This window comes from Aethalodelphis obliquidens, unplaced genomic scaffold, assembly GCF_003676395.1.
Source record: "Aethalodelphis obliquidens isolate GAN/ISIS:26980383/991018 unplaced genomic scaffold, ASM367639v1 scaffold3, whole genome shotgun sequence".
Taxonomy (NCBI): domain Eukaryota; kingdom Metazoa; phylum Chordata; class Mammalia; order Artiodactyla; family Delphinidae; genus Aethalodelphis; species Aethalodelphis obliquidens.
This window is the reverse complement of record NW_020837947.1, coordinates 27,879,726-27,903,473: the sequence shown is the minus strand read 5'-3', so window position 1 is coordinate 27,903,473 and position 23,748 is coordinate 27,879,726. Positions and strand designations below refer to the sequence as shown.

Sequence of the window (23,748 nt, the reverse complement as noted above, 5' to 3'; positions counted from 1 at the left end):
GTGCCCGCTGCTTGGGAAGCACGGAACCTTAACCACTGGACCGCTAGGCAAGTCCCTAAATTTTTTTTTTAATTATAGTAAATTAGGATCTCTATACTTACTTCATGAATGGATAATTAATTGCTCTTCACCTGACTTTTTCACTTGACTTCTAACTTCAGGACGATGGTTGGGACCTTGAACCAAAAATGCAACCAGAAGTTGACAGATTAACCAGAATAGAACGGGAACGAATCAGAAAGTCAATGTGATGCTTTAGAGGAGTTGATGACTTTTAAGAGCCAGGGCCAAAGATAGGTCAGGCACTCAGTGACTTTGAAAATATAGCTGTTTAGGTGGGAAAAGCCCAGGAAGTGGGCTAAACCCATGACCATATATTTTTGCATAATACATACCAAAGTGTTACGTGGGGGGAAGGAGGGAGGAAGGTGAGAAGTTGACTACTTGACTTGACTTCATTTTACCATTTTACTATGACATGAGGTAGCAGGAATAAAAATTATCCTTCCTTCCTTGCCCCTCTTCCTCACCTCCTCCCTCCCTCCCTTCCTTCTTTCCTTCCTTCCTTCATTTCTTTCTTCCTCTAGTTAAGAACTTAGGAATTTAAATAAAGTACTTGTTTTTTTTCACTTTTAAATATTTTTTGTTTGGTTGGTTATTGTGTGTTTGTGCTTATTTCTTTTTTATTTTCTTTTTTGACTGTTTTTTTTTTTTTTTTTTTTTTTGCCTGTGTCAGGTCTTAGTTGCAGCACATGGGATCTTTGTTGCAGCGTGTGGAATCTTTTGTTGCAGCGCACAGGCTTCTCTCTAGTTGTGGCGCGCAGGTTTTTCTCTCCTCTAGTTGTGGCACACAGGCTCCAGAGCACGTGGGCTCTGTAGTTTGTGGCACACAGGCTCTCTAGTTGAAGCACGCGAGCCCAGTAATTGTAGCACACGGGCTCAGTTGCGGCATGTGGGATCTTAGTTCTCCGACCAGGAATCACACCCACATCCCCTGCATTGGAAGGTGGATTCTTTACCACTGGACCACCAGGGAAGTCCCTATTTCTTTTGTCTAATTAGACATTTGATTATATAGACCTGTGGAAAAACTCATGTTATTTTTATTTTTATCTTTATAGAATAGCATCTCACCTCTCACATCTTTAAGAATTTTATTAGAAAAATTCACATACAAATAAATAGCTTTCTACTCCTATGTCCGTTTAAAGTGCAAACATAAAAGTTATTAAGTGAATTAGATGCAAGGATTTTTTAATTCCATTTTAGAGAACTGAGCAAATAATGATGATATTTTACATTTGAGTGTTTTAGGTAAAGCCAAAGCATGACAACATCTGATTTCCTCTTTGAGGTCCTGAACCTCTAGTGCTTTCGGGAACCCTCAAATGCTAGTATTGTCTCAAATTTTTCTACTATTGACTGAATATGAGTCAATGTATTATTTTCTTTTAGGGGTTGAGAACTTTGTACTTTAAACTGGGCTTCCTAAAACCAGCATGCCTAAACCTGAAACTATTAAGTGCCTAGTCGTTGGAATCTTGGTCACCAGAAAAATCAGTGAGGTTCAAGATTGGGAAAAGGGAAAACACATTCACTCAGACATTTTTCATTCATTTGTTGAACACCTACTATATGATAAGCCTTTCATTAGAAACCAGAGATACAAACTGAAAAAGAAAAGATAATATAAAACTGTAGGAGAGGGCTTCCCTGGTGGCGCAGTGGTTGAGAGTCCGCCTGCTGATGCGAGGGACGCGGGTTCGCGCCCCGGTCTGGGAGGATCCCACATGCCACAGAGCGGCTGGGCCCATGAGCCATGGCCTCTGAACGTGCACGTCTGGAGCCTGTGCTCCACGATGGGAGAGGCCACAGCAGTGAGAGGCCCGCGTACCGCAAAAAGAAAAAAAAAAAAATGTAGGAGAGTCCAATCTAGAGAAAGTAATATTGTCATTGAATATGAACTATTCTTGACCTGGAATCCTCTTTCTCCATTCCCCTTTCTCTTGACTCTTCTCACTTGCTCCACATTCCTCCTTCATTCCATCCCACTTTACATCCCTTGTTCAATTCCTATTCCTCTTTCAGGGTTTCAACTTAAACCATGCTCCTTGGACACAAGGAAGACCTTCTCTAACTCCATAGACATAAGTACACGGGCTATAAACTAACAATTTTTCCTTATAATAAAACCCAACAATTTTATTATACCGCTTGCTTAATGTCTATCTTTGGACATTTAAAGCAGGAAACATCCTGATTTTTTTTTTTTTTTTGCTACTATATCCTTAATACCCTGCACATTTCCAGGCTCATGGTAAGTGCTCAATAAATACTTTTAAATGAAAAAATGAATGAAAAGATTCAGTTGAACATTTATAAAGAAAAAAAGTATTAATTTAACAAATAAGTTGAGTAAAATAAAAAGATAGTTTTTAAAGCAAAGATTAAAACATGATAGGGGCTTCTGTTGTGGTTCAGTGTTTAAGAATCCGGCTGCCAATGCAGGGGACACGGGTTCAAGCCCTGGTCCACGAAGGTCCCATGTGCCGTGGAGCAACTAAGCCCATGCACCACAACTACTGAGCCCGAACGCCACAACTACTGAAGCCCACATGCCTAGAGCCCATGCTCCTCAGCAAAAGAAGCCACCACAATGAGAAGCCTGCGCACCAAAACGAAGAGTAGCCCCCGCTCGCCGCAACTAGAGAAAGCCCGCACGCAGCAACGAAGACCCAACACAGCCAAAAATAAAAAAGAAATAAAAATCCTTCTACTTAAAAAAAAAAAAGATTAAAACATGATAGTACTGTGACTTCAGCACTATAACTTTCTGCTGTTCAGAGTCCACATGCACTTTCAAGTCTTTCAACAGAACGTTACACTAAGCTCTACAACTCCATCTTTATTACCTTCTGATTTCTAGTTCTAAATTATAGAACCATCAAATTATCTTGGAAAGTATGCACACATATTCACTTTTTTTTTTGCTAAATGAAAATTCTTAGTAATGAAATAAAAATGTACATCTCTATACGTATTCAAGACCAAAACAAAAAAAATTAGTGTTTTTTTAATGCTGTGGAATGCCCCTTTTCCTGGTGCCTAACATAATACATTGACTTCTAACGCTATCAGAAGTCCAGCTGAGGTCACTAATATTCAAGAGCAATGATCAAAACTGTGTGTGCCGATTATAAAGGGTTTCAGCCCCAAACCCACCCTTTATACTTGGGTTTGTGTTACTGGGGCTGAGACTCTGCAAAGCACATTCCTCCTTTGCCATCTGGCTCCCTGCTGGGCTCAACCAACAGAAGATGTTAGAGGAAGGCAGGAAGGCTGGGGCTGAAGAAAGGGCTTGCCCCTTCCTGTCGGCTTCCTATTTCATTGGCGTTGTCTCAGCAAAGGTCTCTCATCCTGGCAGAGGCAATGATTCATCTCCTGTCAGCCTTGTGGTGTCCCACACTGGTACAACCAGGGCCCAGTCAGGAAAACAAAAACAACACCAAGTTAATGAAATGAAAGATCAAATACGTATTAGAAAACTGAAAAAGCGAAAGGGGGACACTGAGGTAAAAGAGATAAGCAATCCCAGGGAGCAGCTGCCACCCAAAGGCTAAAAGAAAGGAGGAGTTATCAGAACCTGGAAGCCTCAGACGTCCCTGGTGGTCCAGTGGTTAAGACTCCGTGCTTCCAACGCAGGGGGCGCAGGTTCAATCCCTGCTCTGGGAACTAAGATCCCACATGTCGTGTGGCACTGCCAAAAGACTTAAAAGAACCTGGAAGCCTAGAGGAAGGACCCAGCAGAGCCCCTGAGGAGGAGCCATGGCTTGTTGGTACTGAAACCCCAGGAACTCAGAGGAAGAGATTCATGGAACTGGGACTTAGCCCTGAAGTTGGAGGTGCTGCCTGGCTGGTACAACATGTAGAAGAAAAAAAAACTCAGTTTGAGCCTAGACTATGTCCATTATCGTGATTCAGGGATATCTAAGTATCTTTACTGAGCTTTTGAGATTTGCCTAAGAGAAGTTAATTTATATCAGTTGATATATTTGTTAGTTTGCTTCTTTGTCTATTTCTTTTGGCTCAAGGAGGAGGAAATAGATTTTAATGATCAAGTGCCTATAGAGAGAGATTGGAGAATAAAGAGTATGCATGGCATTCAAGTCCCAGCTTGGTCTCTTTGACAAATTTGGAATCCTATAAGGAGAGAGAGAAAATGTAAACAGGCTTAAGAGATCATATCCATGAAGTCTTCATAAAACACAAGGCACGGGCTTCCCTGGTGGCGCAGTGGTTGAGAGTCCGCCTGCCAATGCAGGGGACGCGGGTTCGTGCCCCGGTCAGGGAGGATCCCACATGCCGCGGAGCGGCTGGGCCCATGAGCCATGGCCGCTGAGCCTGCGCGTCCGGAGCCCGTGCTCCGCAACGGGAGAGGCCACAACAGTGAGAGGCCCGCGTACCGCAAAAAGAAAACAAAAAACAAAAAAAACCACAAGGCACTAGGGATACCTCTTAGATTTCCACATGACAAAGTGTATCACAAACTGCAGGGAATGAGTGCTCTGCACCCCAGTTTCTGGCAAAAATACAGTGCCACGCTGGCGTGATAAGAGCTAAATTACATATGGTGGTGTTCAGCACACAGTGGACCACTGCAATGCTGAAAATCAGAAAATGCATGTGTCTAATAGGGAACAGAGTTAAAGATGTAACTCAGAAGAGAAGTTCTTCCACAAATCTTAGATTCTTCCCTCATTATTCTCTACTGTACAAACAGCTTTTGAAGTAACATTTTGATATCTCAGCGAGGCATTCATTAAATAGCTATTGATATTTTCAGTTTAAAGCACGAACTCTTGTATGAGATTCAGAAACCTTTGTAGGTTCCCATTGATAATACATATCCCTGGTGTGAAATTTTGATGCAGTTAAAATGTGCCAATTAACTTAGACGTTACTAATTATGTGAAACATGGGAAACACAAATCACAAATATTTAGGCTAATTTAATATCATGCTTGTATTTAGGATATGCTTTATTTTGGGGGGCCTTTCTCTCACTTAGTCTCTCATATAAAGAACCCCAAAAGTCAGCAGCTTCTGTGCATTAAGCATATGTTTTACTATGAAAAGTAGTGTGCTAAGATGTTTGAAAAGGAACCTGGAAGCTGTGCTTCCAAATTCTAACCATGCATTTCCTTTAGAACCCTTTAATCTTTAATTAGATGAAGCAAGCCTTTACAGATGCTTTTCATAGTGTTTTATTCAGAATTTTTATTAATTTAAAGAACATTAAATGTCTAATCATGCTTTGGGGTATACACAAAAAGATATCAAATGCAACAGAACATTTTAAAACATTCTGAAACATCCCCATTCCATATGCTGGAGGGCATATTGCAGAATTACAGTGAATTCTTGGGATCGTGGTTTCACTGTAACACTTTTTATACTAACAATGGTATTTAAGCAGACAATCTGTTCAAGACTTCTGCTTGCCCAATTATTTACACTCTAAGTCTAATGTAAGCCTGACACATTTATTTCTGTGAACAGCAAGTATTTTGCTATAGAAAGAAGGTGTTTGTAAGCATTGCCACATGGTTCTAGGGATGTCTGAGTACAGTAAGAAAGTCATTTTTTTAAATTAGAAAACAAAGGCAATGTATAGACTAGAAAGAAGCAGTGCTGATTTTTGCTGTTTAAAAATGTTTTAGGAAAAAAAATGTTTTAGGAATTTTTACATTGCTTTTAACTTAAGACACAGAAGATGTATAGTATAAAAAGTAATTCATTTTTTACATAATAAAAACTTTCCGCCTGAGGTTGAAAGTATACCTCAACCCATAGGCATACACACATGTGCACACACACACACACACACACACACACACAGCCCCTCAGCAAAGGTCAAAAGATTTACTAGTTAAAGGCATTTAAAGAAATGTCTAATTCCTAACTGACCGCTAAGCTACCTGAGCAGAGACTTCATTGGCCACACCCAACAAAACATATAGACCTTATAGAATTAGTTTGGAAAGTCACTAAATAAACAGACAGCAATAGCAAAAACAACAAATCCTTGGATTTCTAGATTTCCAGAGTGGCCTTGTTATATTATTTTAAATGTCCAATTTTCAACATAAAAATTACAATACACACAAAGAAACAGGAAAGTATGGCTATTATAGGAAAAAGGTAGTAAATAAAAACTGTCCTGAAGAAACACAGACTTCGGATTGCCTAGACAAAGACTTAGATCAGCTATTACATATATGTTTAAAGAACTAAAGGAACCCATACTAAAGAATTACAGAAAAGTATGAGAATGATGTTTCATCAAATAAAGAATATCAACAAAGAAGTAGAAATTATAATATATAAACCAAATGCAAGTTCTGGAGTTGATAATTACAATAACCAAAATAAAAATTTCACCAGAAGGGCTCAATATCAAATTAGAACTGACAGAAGAAAGAATCAATGAACTTGAAGATAAATAGATTGAGATTATCCAGCCTAAAGAGCAGAGAAGTTGAGAGAATGAAAAAAAATAAACAGAAACTTAATCGAGACCTGTGTGACAACATCAGTTGTACCAAGATAAATATAGTGGAAGTCCCAGAAGGAAAGGAGACAGAGAAAGAAGCAGGAGGAATATCTGAACAAATAATTATTAAAAACTTTCCAAATTTGATGAAAAACATTAATCTGCACATTCGAAAAACTCAGTAGATCCCAAATGTGATAAACTCAAAGAGATCAAAACCTAGACAAATCATTGCCAAACTGTAGAAAAGCAAAGATAAAGAATCTTGGAAAACCAAGAGAAATGTGACTCAACATGTACAAAGGATCCTCAGTAACTGTGAGATTCTGACCTCTAATCAGAATCTAATAAGGCCAGAAGGCAGTGTGATGACATATTCAAACACTGAAAGAAAAAGACGGTCAAACAAGAATTTTATGTCCAGCCAGAAATGAAGAGGGGGAATTTCCCTGGTGGTCCAGTGGGTATGACTCCATGGTCCCAATACAGGGGGCCTGGTTCAATCCCTGGTCAGGAAACTAGATCCTGCATGCACGTGGCAACTAAGAGTTCACATGCCACAAATAAGAGCCTGCATGCCACCACTAAAAGATCCTGCATGCCTCAGCAAAGATCCCATGCGCTGCAACTAAGACCCAGCACAGCCAAAATAAATAAATAAATAAACAATTTTTTTTAATGAGGAGGAACTTAAGACCTTAAAAAATAAACAAAATACAAAAGTATTAAACATAGGCCTTCAAGCTGAAGTGAAAGAACACTAGATAATAATTTGAATCCACATGAAGCAGTAAAAACACCAGTAATGAAAAATATACAGGTCAATATAAAAGACTACATACATGCATTTTTTTGGTAATTCTTTTCTTCTCCTATTTGATTTAAAAGACAACTGTATAAACAACAATCATATGACTGTATCGATGGGCTTATAATCTATAAAGATGTAATTAGTATGACAACACTAACACAATGGAGAGGGAGGAAGCAGAGCAATATTGGAGCAAAATGTTTGCATACTATTGAAATTGTCACTCAATACAAATAGATGGTCTTAAAACTTACATGTTAACAATAATCCCAAGGAAACCACTAAAGAAATAACAAATATTTATATATATGTATGTATATATACACAACAAGGGAATTAAAATCTTAACACAAGACTATACCAATTTAACATAAAGGCAAGTGATTATTATCAAATTTCATTCAACTCTTTGGCTTAATGTGGTAAAATTAAACCTCTGAGTTCTCATTTGTCAAGATGACCATAAAATTTATCATGGAAATCAAAGCAGTTTTGAGAGTAACACAGGACATTGTTAATAATTATGTCAGGACAAAAGGCATAAATGGGAAATGTCTCTGGTTAATCGGTATGTAAGATCACCCTACTTCCCTACTTTTTTTTTTCTGCGGTACGCAGGCCTCTCACTGTTGTGGCCTCTGCTGTTGCAGAGCACGGGCTCCGGACGCGCAGGCTCAGCGGCCATGGCTCACAGGCCCAGCCGCTCCACGGCATGTGGGATCTTCCCAGACCGGGGCACGAACCCGTGTCCCCTGCATCAGGCAGGTGGACTCTCAACCACTGCGCCACCAGGGAAGCCCTACAGTAATAATTGTATTGAGTATTTTCATTTATTTGATTAGCATAGGCAGCTAATTTCAATAAGTATAATGGCTTAGAATGAATATTTCCTTCAGTCTTTTGCAGGTTTTATTTACAGTTGCTCAACCCTTCATCTATTCAGAGGGAAAATGCCAAATAAATATTTACTGAAAATCAATACATTTTAACTGTGATGTAATAGCCATGAAAACGTCCTAATTAGAAGTAGTGTTTATAGTATTAGTCAAATATAGAAAACCATAATTTTATGAAGAGCGGAAAAAATAAATGAATGGGGCTTCCCTGGTGGCGCAGTGGTTGAGAGTCGGCCTGCCGATGCAGGGGACACGGGTTCGTGCCCCGGTCTGGGAGGATCCCACGTGCAGAGAAGCGGCTGGGCCCGTGAGCCATGGCCGCTGGGCCTGCGCGTCCAGAGCCTGTGCTCCGTGGCGGGAGAGGCCACAGCGGTGAGAGGCCACAGCGGTGAGAGGCCCGCGTACCGCAAAAAAAAAAGTAAAAAACAAAAAAAATATATATGAATGAATAAATAAATGGATGGATAGATAGATAGACAGACAGACAGACAGACAGATAGTAGTTTCTGAAATTCAATCTTCACTCTAACCAACCTGCTGAGAATTGAATTCATGCTGCAAATTTAAAGCATGGACCAAAAAAAAAAAAAAAAATCAAAATTAATGAAAAATCTTATAAACTTGGTGGAGATGCTGCAATCATCAAAATAAGTAGCAGTAAAATCACTGTAACTTAGAGCTGCCTTTTACTAAAAATTATACGTAGGAAATATTTCATCAAGAAAATCCTAAGAAAGAAAAAGAATCTATGTGATAGACTTTGGGTTGTCAAAGCAAAAATTATCCATGATAAATAAGAGGTGGAGGATGATGATTACAATCCATTTTTAAAAATAAATTTATTTATTTTATTAAATTTATTTTTGGCTGTGTTGGGTCTTTGTTGCTGAGCGGCCTTTCTCTAGTTGTGGCGAGGAGGCGCTACTCTTCGTTGTGGTGCGCGGGCTTTTTATTGTGGTGGCCTCTCTCATTGCGGCGCACGGGCTCTAGGCGCGCAGGCTTCAGTAGTTGTGGCGCACAGGCTTAGTTGCTCCGTGGCATGTGGGATGTACCTGGACCAGGGCTCGAACCTGTGTCCCCTGCATTGGCAGGTGGATTCTTAACCACTGCACCACCAAGGAAGCCCACAACCCATTTTTTTAAAACAGTGACATTGGTATACATCTTTGAGTCAAAGCTGGGACTCCTCTTCCCCTACAAATAGATAAGGTAGGCTGTAAAATTACCGCCAGTTAAGCTCTCAGCTTAGGGCTGGGGCTTAATTTCAGAAGATTTGCTTTACACTACCTTGGGGCCTGTAGGGGAGCCCCTCAGCAGAGGGGTGTCTGGGGTGGAGCATGCTGATTTGACATCCCTGGCACACCCACGTCTACAGACAGACAAAAATGCTTCTGCGGATTGACTCTAAGGATGGCCTGCTCAAGATCACCTAATTCAGGCTGATGTTTTAATGTGTTTTGCATATGCAATTATATGGTAGAGAGACAAAGTCACCTGCTTTCACTTTGCTTTCACAGAGGTAGTTCTCTTAATGCATTTTCTCTTTTTGTTTATGTAATAATTTACTCTGGATTGGCTGGGTTCTAAATTCATTATGATTTTGGCAAAGTTTCTGAACTTTGTGTTTCTATATTACACACCTTGTGTCTGTTACTATTGTTGTGGTTCTACACTCTGGACTTTAAAGTCTCAAAGATAATCACGGTAAGTCAACACCAGTGGCTCTGTTTAAAATATTCCATCAACAGGAACTCAGCACAGAAACCTTCCCTTGAACACCCCAGGCTCTCAGAAACCCTTAAAGATTTTTATATTTCAAAGATGTGTTAAAAAAAAAAAAACACCTATTTTTACTTAACTTCAAGCAGCATTTGAAAGAAGATAAGGAAATTTACTCTGGACCCCATCACTTGAATAGTATGGTTACTTCATTGTTAAAACTAGGAAAAATTAGTCTGAGATTTAGAAAGAGCAACTAAATAATTTATTCCAAATTCTTACACATAATGACTAGAGTATGGGGGAAAAAAAGAGAGAAACAAAATACTGTTTTAACATAGTAGAAAGAGTGTAGGCTTTAGAGCCACATATAGCCACACTCCCTGCGTAAGTGCATTTTGTGAAGCTATTTAATATCATTATGCTTCAGTTTCCTTATCTATGGAATGGAGATGATACCTCCTCCGGGGCATTTCTGTGAGGATTACAGCATGATAGGTGAACTCTAATAATTGGCACTCAGTATACACGCAATATATGGATGCTGTTAGTATTAGGAGGGGCTCTTTCTGCTCATGGTATAGACGGTGGTTAAGAGCTGGATCAGGGTATTTATAATGATTCCGTGGAAAAACTGTGTTCCGTGGTGATGTCATGGATACAGGAATTAAGACAGAACTTTCTAAACCTTTTATGAGACTCAATGAGAAAGAAAGAGCTGGGAGTGTTGAGGGCTAAGTGTCAGGACAGCAATGGTTAAATTAATGCAGTGCCTGACGGTTGAGCACACCTCTCTTCTTCCCCTTCCCAGCCCACAACTCTTAGACTACTGTGTGAGCTTTGTACCTTCCCGCATGAGGCAACTAAGATCTCCCACCACAGGTCCCAGTTGGCATATCTACCAATGACTCTCACCAAATAATACTTGTGTCCTGCCTACCTTCCACACCTCCTAGCCCTTTCACCACCAAAAAATATATATTATGATTATGTTTTCTTTTTTTCAGCAAAATATTCTGACATTCTACATACAATTGCATTCCAAACCTAAGTTCCGCTACTTTAACAATGATAGCGCGCGCGCGTGTGTGTGTGTGTGTGTGTGTGTGTGTGTGTGTGTGTTTCCTTGAGGGAATTTTACCTCTATAAACCATATGGCAAAGGGACAAGACAGAACATGAGTCACAGTGCACATGGGAACAAACAGCCAGACGTGAAGACAGACGGCGTCACAACAACTCAAGAGGCTGGCAGTTCCTGGGCTTCTAATGTAGAATAATTTTTTTTTTAACTAGGCAAACCACAGCTACCTGTGTGGTTGGTGTGTACCTAAAGGCCATGGCTTTCCTATCATCTGATCTCACACAGAGCTGGAGTGCTTCCAGTGAGCAGGTGCCAACGGTCCCTGAAAGCCAGTTTTTAAGAGACCAAAGAGGGGTCAGAAAGACACCTCCAGCTGTTGTCTCAGAGTGATACGCTTTTGAAATCGAAAGAAACCCAGGTTTCCCGAGAAATTGCTATCAAGGTTGAACAGATTCCAGTACACAAGCAGGCAATTTACCTACCATTTATCTTTATCGAGCACCTTCTTTGTACTGCACCTCCCCATCTTCGTCTGTTTAAATCCAGCTGTTTCTTTAAATCTCAAGGAATCATCATTTAGTACGGACTTTCCTTCCTTCCCTGAAGAGTTCAAATCCTCCTTTTATACACACTGGAAATATTATTTCTCTCTCCTTCACCGCTCTCACTACAGCTGAGTTTTATACTTATATTCTTCTTGGATTAACATCAGTCTCCTCCACCAGTTGTAAGCACCTTGGGAGCAAGGGACCGTCCCTGACTTTTGTCACCTCCATGTACATCCACAGTGTGTAACAGGCACTCAGTATAAATTTGTTAGCGATTGCGGATCCTTTTGTTGCCTGCAGTCTTACATACTCTTAAGGTAAGAGCTCAGCTGACCTAGCGTGAGGTCAGCTGGGATAAAGTGAGTAAATATTGAGAGACAGTGTGTATTTCTTTCTTTGGGAGAGAGAAATCACCCACACCAGTGGTGAGCTGGTAGGCCAGCTCCCAATAAATAAACAAATAAATAAACAAACAAACAAATGAACCTGATTTGCATTGTTTGCCATTTTCCATGGTATAAAGACTCCTACCATATCCCATTTCAGGTTACCATCAGGAAGTCACTGAAGCTAAGCTGAGAAGAAATGTACACAGTCAGTTCTCAGGAGCCAGTCTGAACCAGCAGCAGCCTCCTGCTGCCTCGCACCCAGGGCTACTCTTGATATTCTTAAGTATTGCATTGTTGCTATGGTTTATCATATCTATAGACAAAAGAGCAACCTACAGTAACTTCTGTCCTCTGGTAGCATGTAATCAGAGAGCTCATGAAACACAGTCACATGCAATTGATTCACCAGGAAAAGCCAGCGCCATTAGGAACGGCATGTTAATTTTTTAATCTGCGTAGGATTGAAAATATAGTTAAGATGCTGTGTGATGGAACATAGATTCACATTTGCACTCTGGGGAAACAGTGACTTGGGAACACGGATTCTCATTTTAGAATGTCGCTCATTTGATACTAGGAAAATAATGTTTACTCTATAAACAGGCTCTGTGGGCCTCAATAGATGGGAGCGATAGATGGAAATATTGAAAGGGGAATTGAAAATTTACATAAACAGGTTATCTGTTTCACATTTCTTATTTATTTATGCACTATCTAGCCAGCTACTTCTCTTTATGTTTTGGTAGTGCTTAACATTTTACTTTTAAGTCACATATGTAAGCTAACATTTATTGAGTGATCACATGTGTTGAGAAAATTTATAGGAGCTAGGGCTTTAGATCCAAAAGGTTGTTAGTTTTAACCACCTACAACCCTCACACGTATATGACTGAAAAGTAACACTGATTTTTGCTAAATAAAAGTAGCAGAAACCAATTATCTAAATAACTATTATTTTCTTAAAAGCAGTGGTCTTGCCTATGTATTGTAATATTTCTAAAATCTACCAGAGTCTCTGGAGCTTTCAATAGCCTCCACCTTAGCAAATCTTTGATATTGGAGGAGGAATGATTACTGTAGTCAATAACATATGGAGCCGAGTCCAGGCTATATGTTGGTGAGTGGTAACATGGGGAACACTGTTGGGAACAAACAAGGCCCAGCTCCCAGTAATGGGCTGTATGCCTCCTGGACACACTCCGAGGATTAACTGTGATATGCTGACACATGTTGAAGCCTCTAGCACAGTTTTGGCCCAGGTACGTACTCAGAAAGCCTCCATTTAATTAACTATAAACAAATATGTGAAACAAGACCTCTGTAAAAGATCTTAAGGTTGAGAACATATTTTATAAGAGGCCCAAGATTGAAGCCGTAAATGGGGGCAGATATGACAATAGAGTCTTTGATGTTGATAGAAAGTCAAACTGGAAAATATTCATCTTTCAGAAGCTCAAATCCACCCACACTGGAAATTGTCACTAACGTACTCTTGCCCAGGAATAACACGTACTCCGACTTATAAAGCTAGTCTTGTTCTTTTACTCTTATATAGAAAGAGGTCAAGAAGCAAAGAGAGAATAATTTATAGTTCTAACAAAGCCAGTTTTATATACATTTGGAACTTAACTGGGCAAAAAATGCTGAGCTAATTTAGACACTAAAAAAGTGTGAAGTTATGTGGCTCAGATTTTTTTTTTTAATGCTGAATATTTTTTTAAAGATTTATTTATTTATTATTTATTTATTTTTGGCTGCATCAGGCCTTAGTTGTGGCACCCCGGATCTTCGCTGACGCATACAAGATCTTTCGTTGTGGCACACGGGCTCTCCGTTGCAGTATGTGGGCTTCTCTCTTATTGTGGCGTGTGGGTTTTCTCTCTCTAGTTGTGGAGCGCAGGCTCCAGGGCGTGTGGGCTCTGTAGTTGTGGCACGCGAGTTCCAGAGCACGTGGGCTCTGTAGTTTGCGGCACTCAGGCTCTCTAGTTGAGGCGCGCAAGTTCAGTAGTGTGGTGCTTGGGCTTAATTGCCCCATGGCATGTGGGATCTTAGTTCCCTGACCAGGGATCGAACCCACGTCCCCTGCATTGTAAGGTGAATTCTTTACCACTGGACCACCAGGGAAGTCCCACGTGGCTCAGGTTTTGCACAGTCTAGAAAATCATTATCCTTCTGATATTCTAAATCTCTATCAGGAAAGCCTCTCGGCATTGAAATATCTTATATCCATTCTGGCAGACTGGACAATTTCCCCTTCACCTAGTTGCATTGCTTGGCTTGTGATAAAATCTTCTGCATACATCTCAATAATAAAACATAATATAGTTGCACCTGCTTTGTGATAACTTCCTTTTGGGGGTGCTATAAAGTATTTGTTGTTGCTTTGCAAGAAATATAGAGCTGTGGTCATTGCTCAAAAGACAAATTTTTGCTTTACCCAGTGTGGTAAGCAGAATAATAATTTTCATGGACATCCAAGTCCTAATTCCTGGAAGCTATGACTATGTTAGATTACACAGAAACAAAGGGGACTTTACAGATCTAAAGATTAAGAAGTGGGTTTCCCTGGTGGCGTAGTGGTTGAGAGTCCGCCTGCCGATGCAGGGGACACGGGTTCATGTCCCGGTCCGGGAGGATCCCACATGCCGCGGAGCGGCTGGGCCTGTGAGCCATGGCCACTGAGCCTGTGCATCCGGAGCCTGTGCTCCGCAACGGGAGAGGCCACAACAGTGAGAAGCCCGTATACCGCAAAAAAAAAAAAAAAAATTAAGAAGTAGAAGTGTAAAGATTAAGGTTAAGAAGTAAAAGTGTAAAGATTAAGGTTAAGGACCTTGAGATGAGGAGATTATCCCAGCCTATGTAAGTAGACCCAACCTACTCACATAAGTCTTTAAAAGCAGAGAACATTTCCCAGCTAAGGTCAGGCTCAGAGGGAGATGTGAATATAGAAGGTTAGAGAGATATGATTTGAGGAATCAACCCGCTGTTGCTGGCATTGAAGATGGAGGAAGAGGCCCAGAAGCCAAGGAATGGGAACGGCCCCAGGAAGCTGGAAACAGCTTCTCCCCTAGAGTCTCCAGAAAGGAATTCAGCCCAACCAACATCTTAATTTCAGCCTGGTGAAACCTGTGTCAGAGTTATGATCTATAGAACCATAAGGTAATAAACACATGTTGTTTTAGGCCACTAAATTTGTGTAAACTTGTTACGGAAGTAGTAGAAAACTAATACAACAAATATCAAAGGTAGGCCCCACTGCCTGTTTAAATGCCTTTTTTTGTAAACAGTCACTTTTAATTTCAATTCCAAATAATAGTTTCAAATTTCAATGCCAAATAATACTCTTTTAAAAGACATCTTATATGACAATTAAATTCAATACATGTAGTATCAACATGCATGTAATTAAATTGAATCGACCAGAACATAAACAGCTGTGACAAGTTCATGCACGCTCAGGCAAGGACATTACAACTGCCACCCCATTGACAAAGACGATAGCATTGTAAGATGCATCCCAATTTCAAAAATGTTGAAATGTAAACAGATAGAATCTCTACAATATGGAAGATAGGGACCATGCTTTCGAGTTCTTCACATCCCCACCGCCAGCTCCATGTGCTCAGAGGCATTACTTGCCTGGGGCCTAGGGACCCTGGTTTAACCTCTCAGTTTCCTCTTTTGTAGACAGGAAAAATGATATCCACTCCATAGGTTCATCATAAGGGTGATGGGTGAAATAACATCATAAATGTGAAGAACGGTGGATATTACCGAATATCATGCAGATGACCAAGATGCTCTCAGTCTTCTTGTCACCAGACCAGACTCCTTCATTTTTCTCTTTGCCTTCTCCTCAATTCATGTCCAATAGGTCCTGAGGTCTTTCCATCTATTTTTTTTCCTTTTCCACTGCCCATTCCACATGTTAATGCTTAATTATTTTAATGGCCTCCTAATAGTTCTAACTCGAGCTGCTGTTTCTTTTTTCCTTTAGTAGGTTTTACAAAAACAAAGTCTTATCTCTGTCTGTCTTTCTTGACAGGCAATTGTAAACTTTCAATGGTTTGAAATTTTGACTGAAAAAGCATAAACCCTTTAGCATGGACTCCAAGGCCCATAGCAATGTTGCTCTCCACCAAAACATACCATAAACCCAGCATGTCTTTATTGAGAGCATTCTCCTGGTCTCTCTTTCCTCCTCTACGCATATCTAAATTCTAAGATTTTACGAGAATTGAGCTGAAGATCCAGCTCTGCCGTGATGCCTTTCTCAACTAACCCAGGCCTTGACTGCCCTCTCTGATCCCTCATATCACATGTCAGATGCCTCTGAATTTTCTGACATATCCAGCATCATGCCCTAAATCATGCAAGATGATAGCTGTTAATGGTCATGAAACTCCTCCCAGGTTTTTTATTGTCCCTTGACTCTGTTATGTTCATCCCTTCACTTTGTCTGAAACACCTTTCCATTACAGGTAACTAAATCCTGCCCACCTATCAAGGGTCAACTCAAGTTTTCCACCTCTCCTAAGAACTTCATCCTTCTAGCTCATGCCATATACACTATTTGAACAACTGAGTTTGTTCTGTGCTGTATCTCTACTTATTCAGTTGATGCATGTAACTCATGGTTTTTCCTCCAACCAAATTTCAAGCTCTTTAAGACAGAAAACTTTATCACTCTTTCTGGATGTTAAAATTCTACCCCTGCCATGTATTTGCCATGTGGCCTCGCGAAAGTCACTCAATCTCTAAAAACCTCAATTTCCTCATTTGTAAAATGGAGAAAATGTATGAGAAGGGACCTATCAAAGTGCCTGGCACATAGTAAGCTCTCATTAAATGTTTATTGTTTGCATAATATTAATTTATAAGCTTCTCCATTCCATTCCCTTTCACTCTGTCCACATATACATAAAGCTACTCATTAGACTAATTATTTCATCCCTAAACTGGTGTAACTCTAATCTTTGGGATGGTTTGTTGCTCACCACAATGACCACAACTAATGATATGCTATCCAGAAGACAGACACTCCCGGAGGTCGCTGCTTTGTTAGTGAGATATTGAAGAAAAACACTGTCATCTTTTGATCCTGAACCTTATATTTTCCACCTATAATAACACTTGCCTCCTTTACAAGAGTTTTGTGAGGTTCAAATGAGATAAATTATGTGAAAGTTTTTTACATGTACTATAAAACACTATTAACATACATTATTATTCCAATGTCCTTATTCACAATTTTGTTTTATTCAAATTGCTTTCCCGAATACAATAAAAGAGGCTACAAAATGCAAACTATTATATATAGGATGAATAAACAGCAAGGTCTTACTGTATAGCACAGGGAACTGTATTTAATATCCTGTGATAAACCATAATGGAAAAGAATATGAAAAAGAATATATATGTATAACTGAGTCACTTTGCTGTACAACAGAAATTAAACACAACATTGTAAATCAACTTATACTTCAATAAAATTAAAAAAATAAAAATAAAAAAAATTTTAAAAAGAGGCTACAAACAATTCTCAATGATTACTCATTTATCCATTTATTCTCTTTATCAACAAATACTTACTGATGTCCTATTACGGGCAGAGTAACCATGCTAGTCACAAGGAGTGAATACAAAGATGTAATATATCTACCCTCAAAAAACTTCACATTATCTTTTTTCTCTTCTCACCTTTCACCTTAAACCATCCTGTTTATCAACTGAACATTTTACTTGTCTGCACATGAGACAGAGTGGGGTGGAGAAAACACCTTAGCAGGTGACACTGAAGGGAACTCATCTGTATGATCAACTCTGTTGTACCATGTGAACCACAAGCACTGTATTTATAGTGTAGTGAATCTTCTAGAGATGAAAAGTCTCAACCCCAGAAAGCAATGTCAAATTATGAAAAATCCGGAGGCAGGAGAAAACCACCAAAGGGTATTCTTTAAAAAAAAAAAAAAAAAAAAGTCTACCCACTAAAAACTCTGATCACATATCATTATGACTCATAGTAAAATGGTCCTTGGTGATTCACTGCTACTTATTCTTTTTAAAGCATGATAATTATCTTTACTGCTTAAATTAAGCTTTTCTTATTTCCAAAAACAATTTTTTTAAACACTTGAGGCTTTGTTGGATTTTTATTGCATTGTTTAATGTAAATAAGATTAAATACTCTGAGCCTTTCGAGTCTAACATGAGACTTGGTTATACTTTTGTAATACAGGATGTATTTTGAGTTTCTATTCTAGAGAATTTTTCTGAAAAAATAAAAAGATTTTTCAAATTGCAAGTTAGCTATAAAGTAGAATTTTTAAAGCTATATTATAAGATGTTATTTCAATGTATTTCAAACAGTGAGCATTTCAAGATAAGCAAAGGAAGACAGAGAGCTCAGTAGGGAAGTCTATGAGATATTTCACTGGCTACACTTAAATCTATTTCAAAACCAATATCAGTTTCATAGTAAATGAGTTTTGATATGTGCATGATTATGGTTATATTTTAAGTGAAAATGGCCTGGCCCGAGGTTGAGAATCTTCTGAGATACTAACCACTTCAGATATTCTCACTACTCCATTTGTTCGTTAGTGAGTTCACTTGATAGGTAGATTGGTCACAGTTGAACTCTCCATTTAGTGATTGAGTTTTTTTTCTTAATGCCTGATAATTCATGAATAAGGAAATTACCTTAAATACTCTAAAGAATAGCAAAAGCATATTTTCCAAAGACCAGATCATCTCCTGAGTGTGGTCAGTCCTTGTTCTTTGTTATTCTTTGAATTGCAATGAAGTCATAGAAAAATAAACCAGATTAAGAAAGAAAGTGTGCATTTCTGTATATATAGTTTAACAGTTTCATCTGACTTAGTGGACAGAAAACTGTTCCTTGCCAAGACTTTCAATATTTAACTAATCAGCACTGCTACTAATTTACATCATGTGCTTAACCAAGTCACTTACTCCCCTGTTTCTTCACGTTTGTTCGAATAACTCTCTTATTATTTATGAAATAGAGCTGTCTTTATCAATGTATGAATATTATATTCTTGGTACTTGCCAACTTTGGCGAGGATGCATACTCAGAACTTTGTATGATATCACAAACTCATTAAAAGACTAGTGTTCAAGCCTATTAAAGTATTGAAACAAGACTTACACCCGATACCTACTCACAGAATCCTGTGAAATTTTAGAAGAACATCTATTCACAATGTCTGGCATGTTTGGAACATATTTAAAAGAAGCAATACCTCAAACACTTAGGAACTACCTTGTTGTGAGAGTTCATTCTAGATTTGACCCTAATTATGATTTTTAGTGAAATTTTGTCTTCTCTTAAACCTCTGTATTTAAAAAAAAGCTGCTGAGAAGACAACTGACTGATACATACCAATAATAAATACACATTTTGAATACAATTTTTTTCAAATATCTTGTATTATTTAACCTAGCCAATGGACTGGTGAATTTAGTAATATTACTGATCCTATTTTTCAGATACTATAGTCAAGCAGAGGACCAGGTAGTAAAAAGGCATAAATTAGTTCAATGCGTAGATATATACACACACACAGGGCCATTGCTCAAGAGAAATGTGGATGTGGCTTGAAGGAATTACAAATTCAAAGAAGTAGACCAGTAGTTCTATCAATGAACACTATCAATATTATATAATTCACCACAATAAATACATATTAGCACCTTAATAAGTACCAAACACTATTCTAAACACATTATATATAACTCTTTTAATTCTCCTAAAGAGGTTTCAGGTAGGTATTATTATTGTTCTCATTTTATGGATAAAGAACTGGGACACAGAGAAGTCAAAGGTCCACATAGCTAGTAAGTCAAGGACCTGGGATCCAAACCCAGCACTCTGCATTTTAAACTTCTACAGAGCAAGGGTCATTTTCAACAATCATGTGCTCCTGTCATAATGAATGCAGTACATTGTATTTAGAAGCATTTATTAAGTATTTGTTGAATAGAATTATGACAGTAGTGAAAGTTTTTCGGTCAGGATAATTTATTGAGCCTTTCTTTGTAAGCCACTGCATCTAAAGTAAATTAAAGCTACTGCCTTTAATAGGTGTTTATTGGGGCAATCAGGGCTTTAGTGAATGAAACAAACTGGAAATATTGTCACACCTTTTTCTGAAACTAGGAAAGTAGCTAACAGTCAGCAAGCTTTCTAAACCTCAGTTTCTTCAGCAGTAAAATTGGGATACTTAATATCCTGAGAAAGAGCTTGTGAGAATTAGTGATAATATAATAAAGTGCTGTAGAAAGTAATATATAGTAATCAAGAGGTTAATAATAATAATGCCTGTAATTATTATTCTTTTTCTCATTAGCTGCAAATCACTCTTTTAGCTGACGGACCAAATGGAACTAGAAGCTGCGTCTTCAGATTTCTCTTCCAGCCTGCCCAGACACTTTTGTTATTCTTCTCCTCTATGGTTATTAGGGGCAAATTAAATAACTTTTACATTCACCTACCACCACCACCATGGTTTCAGTGCACACCATTTTTAAGTTCTGTTTTTAAGCCTGATTGGGAAAATAATTTTGCGACATTGCAGGAGAACAAAACAATTTGGTCTTTCTGATTAAGGAGTTCTACTGACACTACATCAGGATTAAATTCACTCTAGAAAGCAGATGTTACAATATCAAAACCACAAAATGTTATCAGGGCGGTTCCCTCAGAAGACACTTACTGGCAAAAACTTCTGATACTTACTATCAAAAAATTTAACATTTTTCTCTTTATAAGAGTTTATGGTAGAAAACTTAGAAAGTACAAAGGAAAAAAGAAGAGTAAAATAAAAATGTCCAGAAATGCCATCTCTGAGAAAAGCACAGGCCTGTGGTGTGTGTGTGTGTGTGTGTGTGTGTGTGTGTGTGTGTGTGTGTGGTATGGCGGGGTAGGGAACTGTTCTGAAGTGTATGCAATGTTTATAATTTGCATTTTACTTCTACAGTAGATATATCTTCATGTCATTAAATATTCCTGTACAGCATCACCTTAAAAGGCTATGTGGGATTCTATTGCATGGATACACAATAATTTAGTTAACTGAACATACAGTTGTTTACAATTTATTCACTACTATAAGCACTACTACTATGAAATTCCTATGCACAGATATAGTTCAATTATTAGGATAGAATTCTGGAAGTGGAATCACCTGGTCAAAATTTTAAATACTTTGAATTCTCACCAAAGTACTTCCAGAAGTGAATAAAACTTGCCAACAACAAATATTATCACTAAAAACAATCTTTGTCTATCTGTTGTTGTTTTTCTTTAAATGATACCTTGCTAGGTTTTTAAACCCCTGTACTTCTTTGGTTACTAATAATACCCAATTTTAAAAATATATTTATCTCTCTTTTATATTCTTCTTTTGTGAAATGCTTATTCATGTTCTTTGTCACTTTCATATTGGATATTTTTATTATTTATTTCTGTGAACTCTTTATGCAGTAATCCTTTGTTACATACGTAGCAATACTTTCATCAGTCTCTTTCCTTCTGATTTTTAATCTTTGATGTTGTTATCAAAAAAACTCAAGGTTTTCACTTTTATGTAATTTAATCTGTTACCTTTGGCATCAAACTTGGAAAGTTTCACTCTACCCAGAGATTGTAAAAATATCAACAGTTATTCTCTGGAAGTTAAAGATTTGGGTTTTAACTTTTTTTTTTTGGTTTTAACATTTACAAACACAATATCTCTCGCATCTGTTTTTGGACATTACTTGAGGTAGGAATACACATATACATTAGAGACTCCTGCATAAAAAGATATGTATACTATATATTTATATTTTTTCACTCAAATGATTAGTCATTTGTTATAATACCATTTATTGAATAACTTTGTCTTTCTCCATTGACTTGAAATGCCACTTTGTTCACATGCTACACTCTTGTTTCCCTATGTGTGTGTGTGTGTTATATCTATCCAGTCTCTCTACAGCAGATTGCTCTACACGCCATTAGCCCCATGATCCAGAGAGAGTACACAGTCAAAATGTGTTCTTCATTGGTCATTTCCAATCCTGTGATCCATGTTTTTTTCTTTTTAATTTCCCCAAGATTATGCTACCTATTCAATCATAATCATAACTTTATTATAGTTTCACACCAGTATTTAAGTATTATAACACTTATTTGATTTAGAATATCATAGCTTTCAAATTTAATAACACTGATTGGCATTATGTTGGTGTAGATCATATAAGGATCTTTATTTTGGAGATATATTTTTCTAAAGATTTCTGGGGAAAAATTGTAGAATAAAGCAGAATCACAGAATCTCCCTTCCAAGCATACCAGGAAAAGTAAATAAACTTGGACTATAAAATTAGAAAAGGGGTGAATAGGAGGGAAAAATTTTTGACGGGACACAATTTAACATTGTATAGTTTCCAATTCTTTCCCCAGACATAATCAGTAAGGAGTAAAAAAAATGAGCTAAACATTTTGTAGAGTAGGCTCAAGGAGCCTACTGTTAGTGGTGGGAAAAGTCAAGAGAAATTCTTCAAGAGTAGAATCACCTAAAATTAACTTAGAAGCTTGTCTGAAGCAGTAGGCTAGCAGTACTTACCATCTTATAGGTGCGGTGGTATCTTGGGGTGGTAAGTCAAAGCCCATAGATGAGATATACCTCTGGCTAACCGGAGTGGGCCATGGGACAGGACATGTAACACCCTAGGAAGACTGCAAAATAAGATTTCCCAGCATGGACTGTACCAGCCCAAGTTAAGCTCACTCTCTTTCTCTTCCTTCCTCTCTGTTGTTAGGTTACAGAAAAAGCAAATTGAAGGAATAAAACTACCCTCAAACATTAGCCCAGAAGGGAAAGAACAAATAGGTCCCAGGGATAAGTGGGAAGAGAATTAGGGAGAACACACCCACACTTTATTATAGAAGACAGAGTGTTTGAACTAAGCCGTCCAAGTAAACCTGGATAAGAGGAAAAGAAACGTCACAGCAACTAGACAAACACACTAGAGAAGAAAGAAAGAAAGAAAAAGAAAGAAAGAAAGAGGAAAGGAGGAAGAGAAAGAGGGAGGGAGAGAGGGAGGGAGGGAGCAAGGAACAGGAAGGAAGGAAGGATGGAAGGAAGGAAGGAAGGAAAGAAGGAAGAGAGGAAGGAAAACAGAAAAGAAAAGAAAGGGGGAAGAAGGGAGGGAGGAAGAGAGAAAAAGAGTAAAAGGAGAGAAAGGAGAAAGAGGTGGGGAGAGCGGGAGGGAGGAAAATATTTTAGCATCAAAATTAGGTAAAGAACCTTGTTCGAAAGAAGAAAATGAAGCAACAGAAGCAGATTTCTCCATAGTATTTTGTATATAAAATAATCTAATATGTGTATAGATTTAATAAAAAGTACAGAAAGTCAAGCTGATAAACAACAGAATGAGATGATAAAGTGATTCTAAAGGAGGCATACACACACTACAGCTTTTGTTTTGTACAATCTGTGACTGCAACTAAATATTGGTTTTTACATTTTTAAAGGATTGTAAAACACAAAGACAAATATATGACAGAGACCATAATATGGTTGGCAAAGCCTAAAATATTTACTCTCTGACCCTTTACAAAAAAAAGCATGCTGACCCCTGCTCTTAGTGAGCAATGAAAAAAATTGAGACACAAAATTATACTATTATAGATTTTAATATCTATAGGTCACAAGGATCTGAATGTATATATGCA

General features: G+C 38.2%; 1 non-coding gene across 1 annotated transcript; it reads left to right on the top strand.

Moving 5' to 3' along the window:
• Positions 1 to 3,659: 3,659 nt before the first annotated feature.
• On the top strand, positions 3,660 to 3,732 carry TRNAW-CCA (transfer RNA tryptophan (anticodon CCA)). The gene has a single exon. It is a non-coding gene; the product is annotated as a tRNA-Trp (tRNA).
• The last annotated feature ends 20,016 nt before the right edge of the window (positions 3,733 to 23,748 follow it).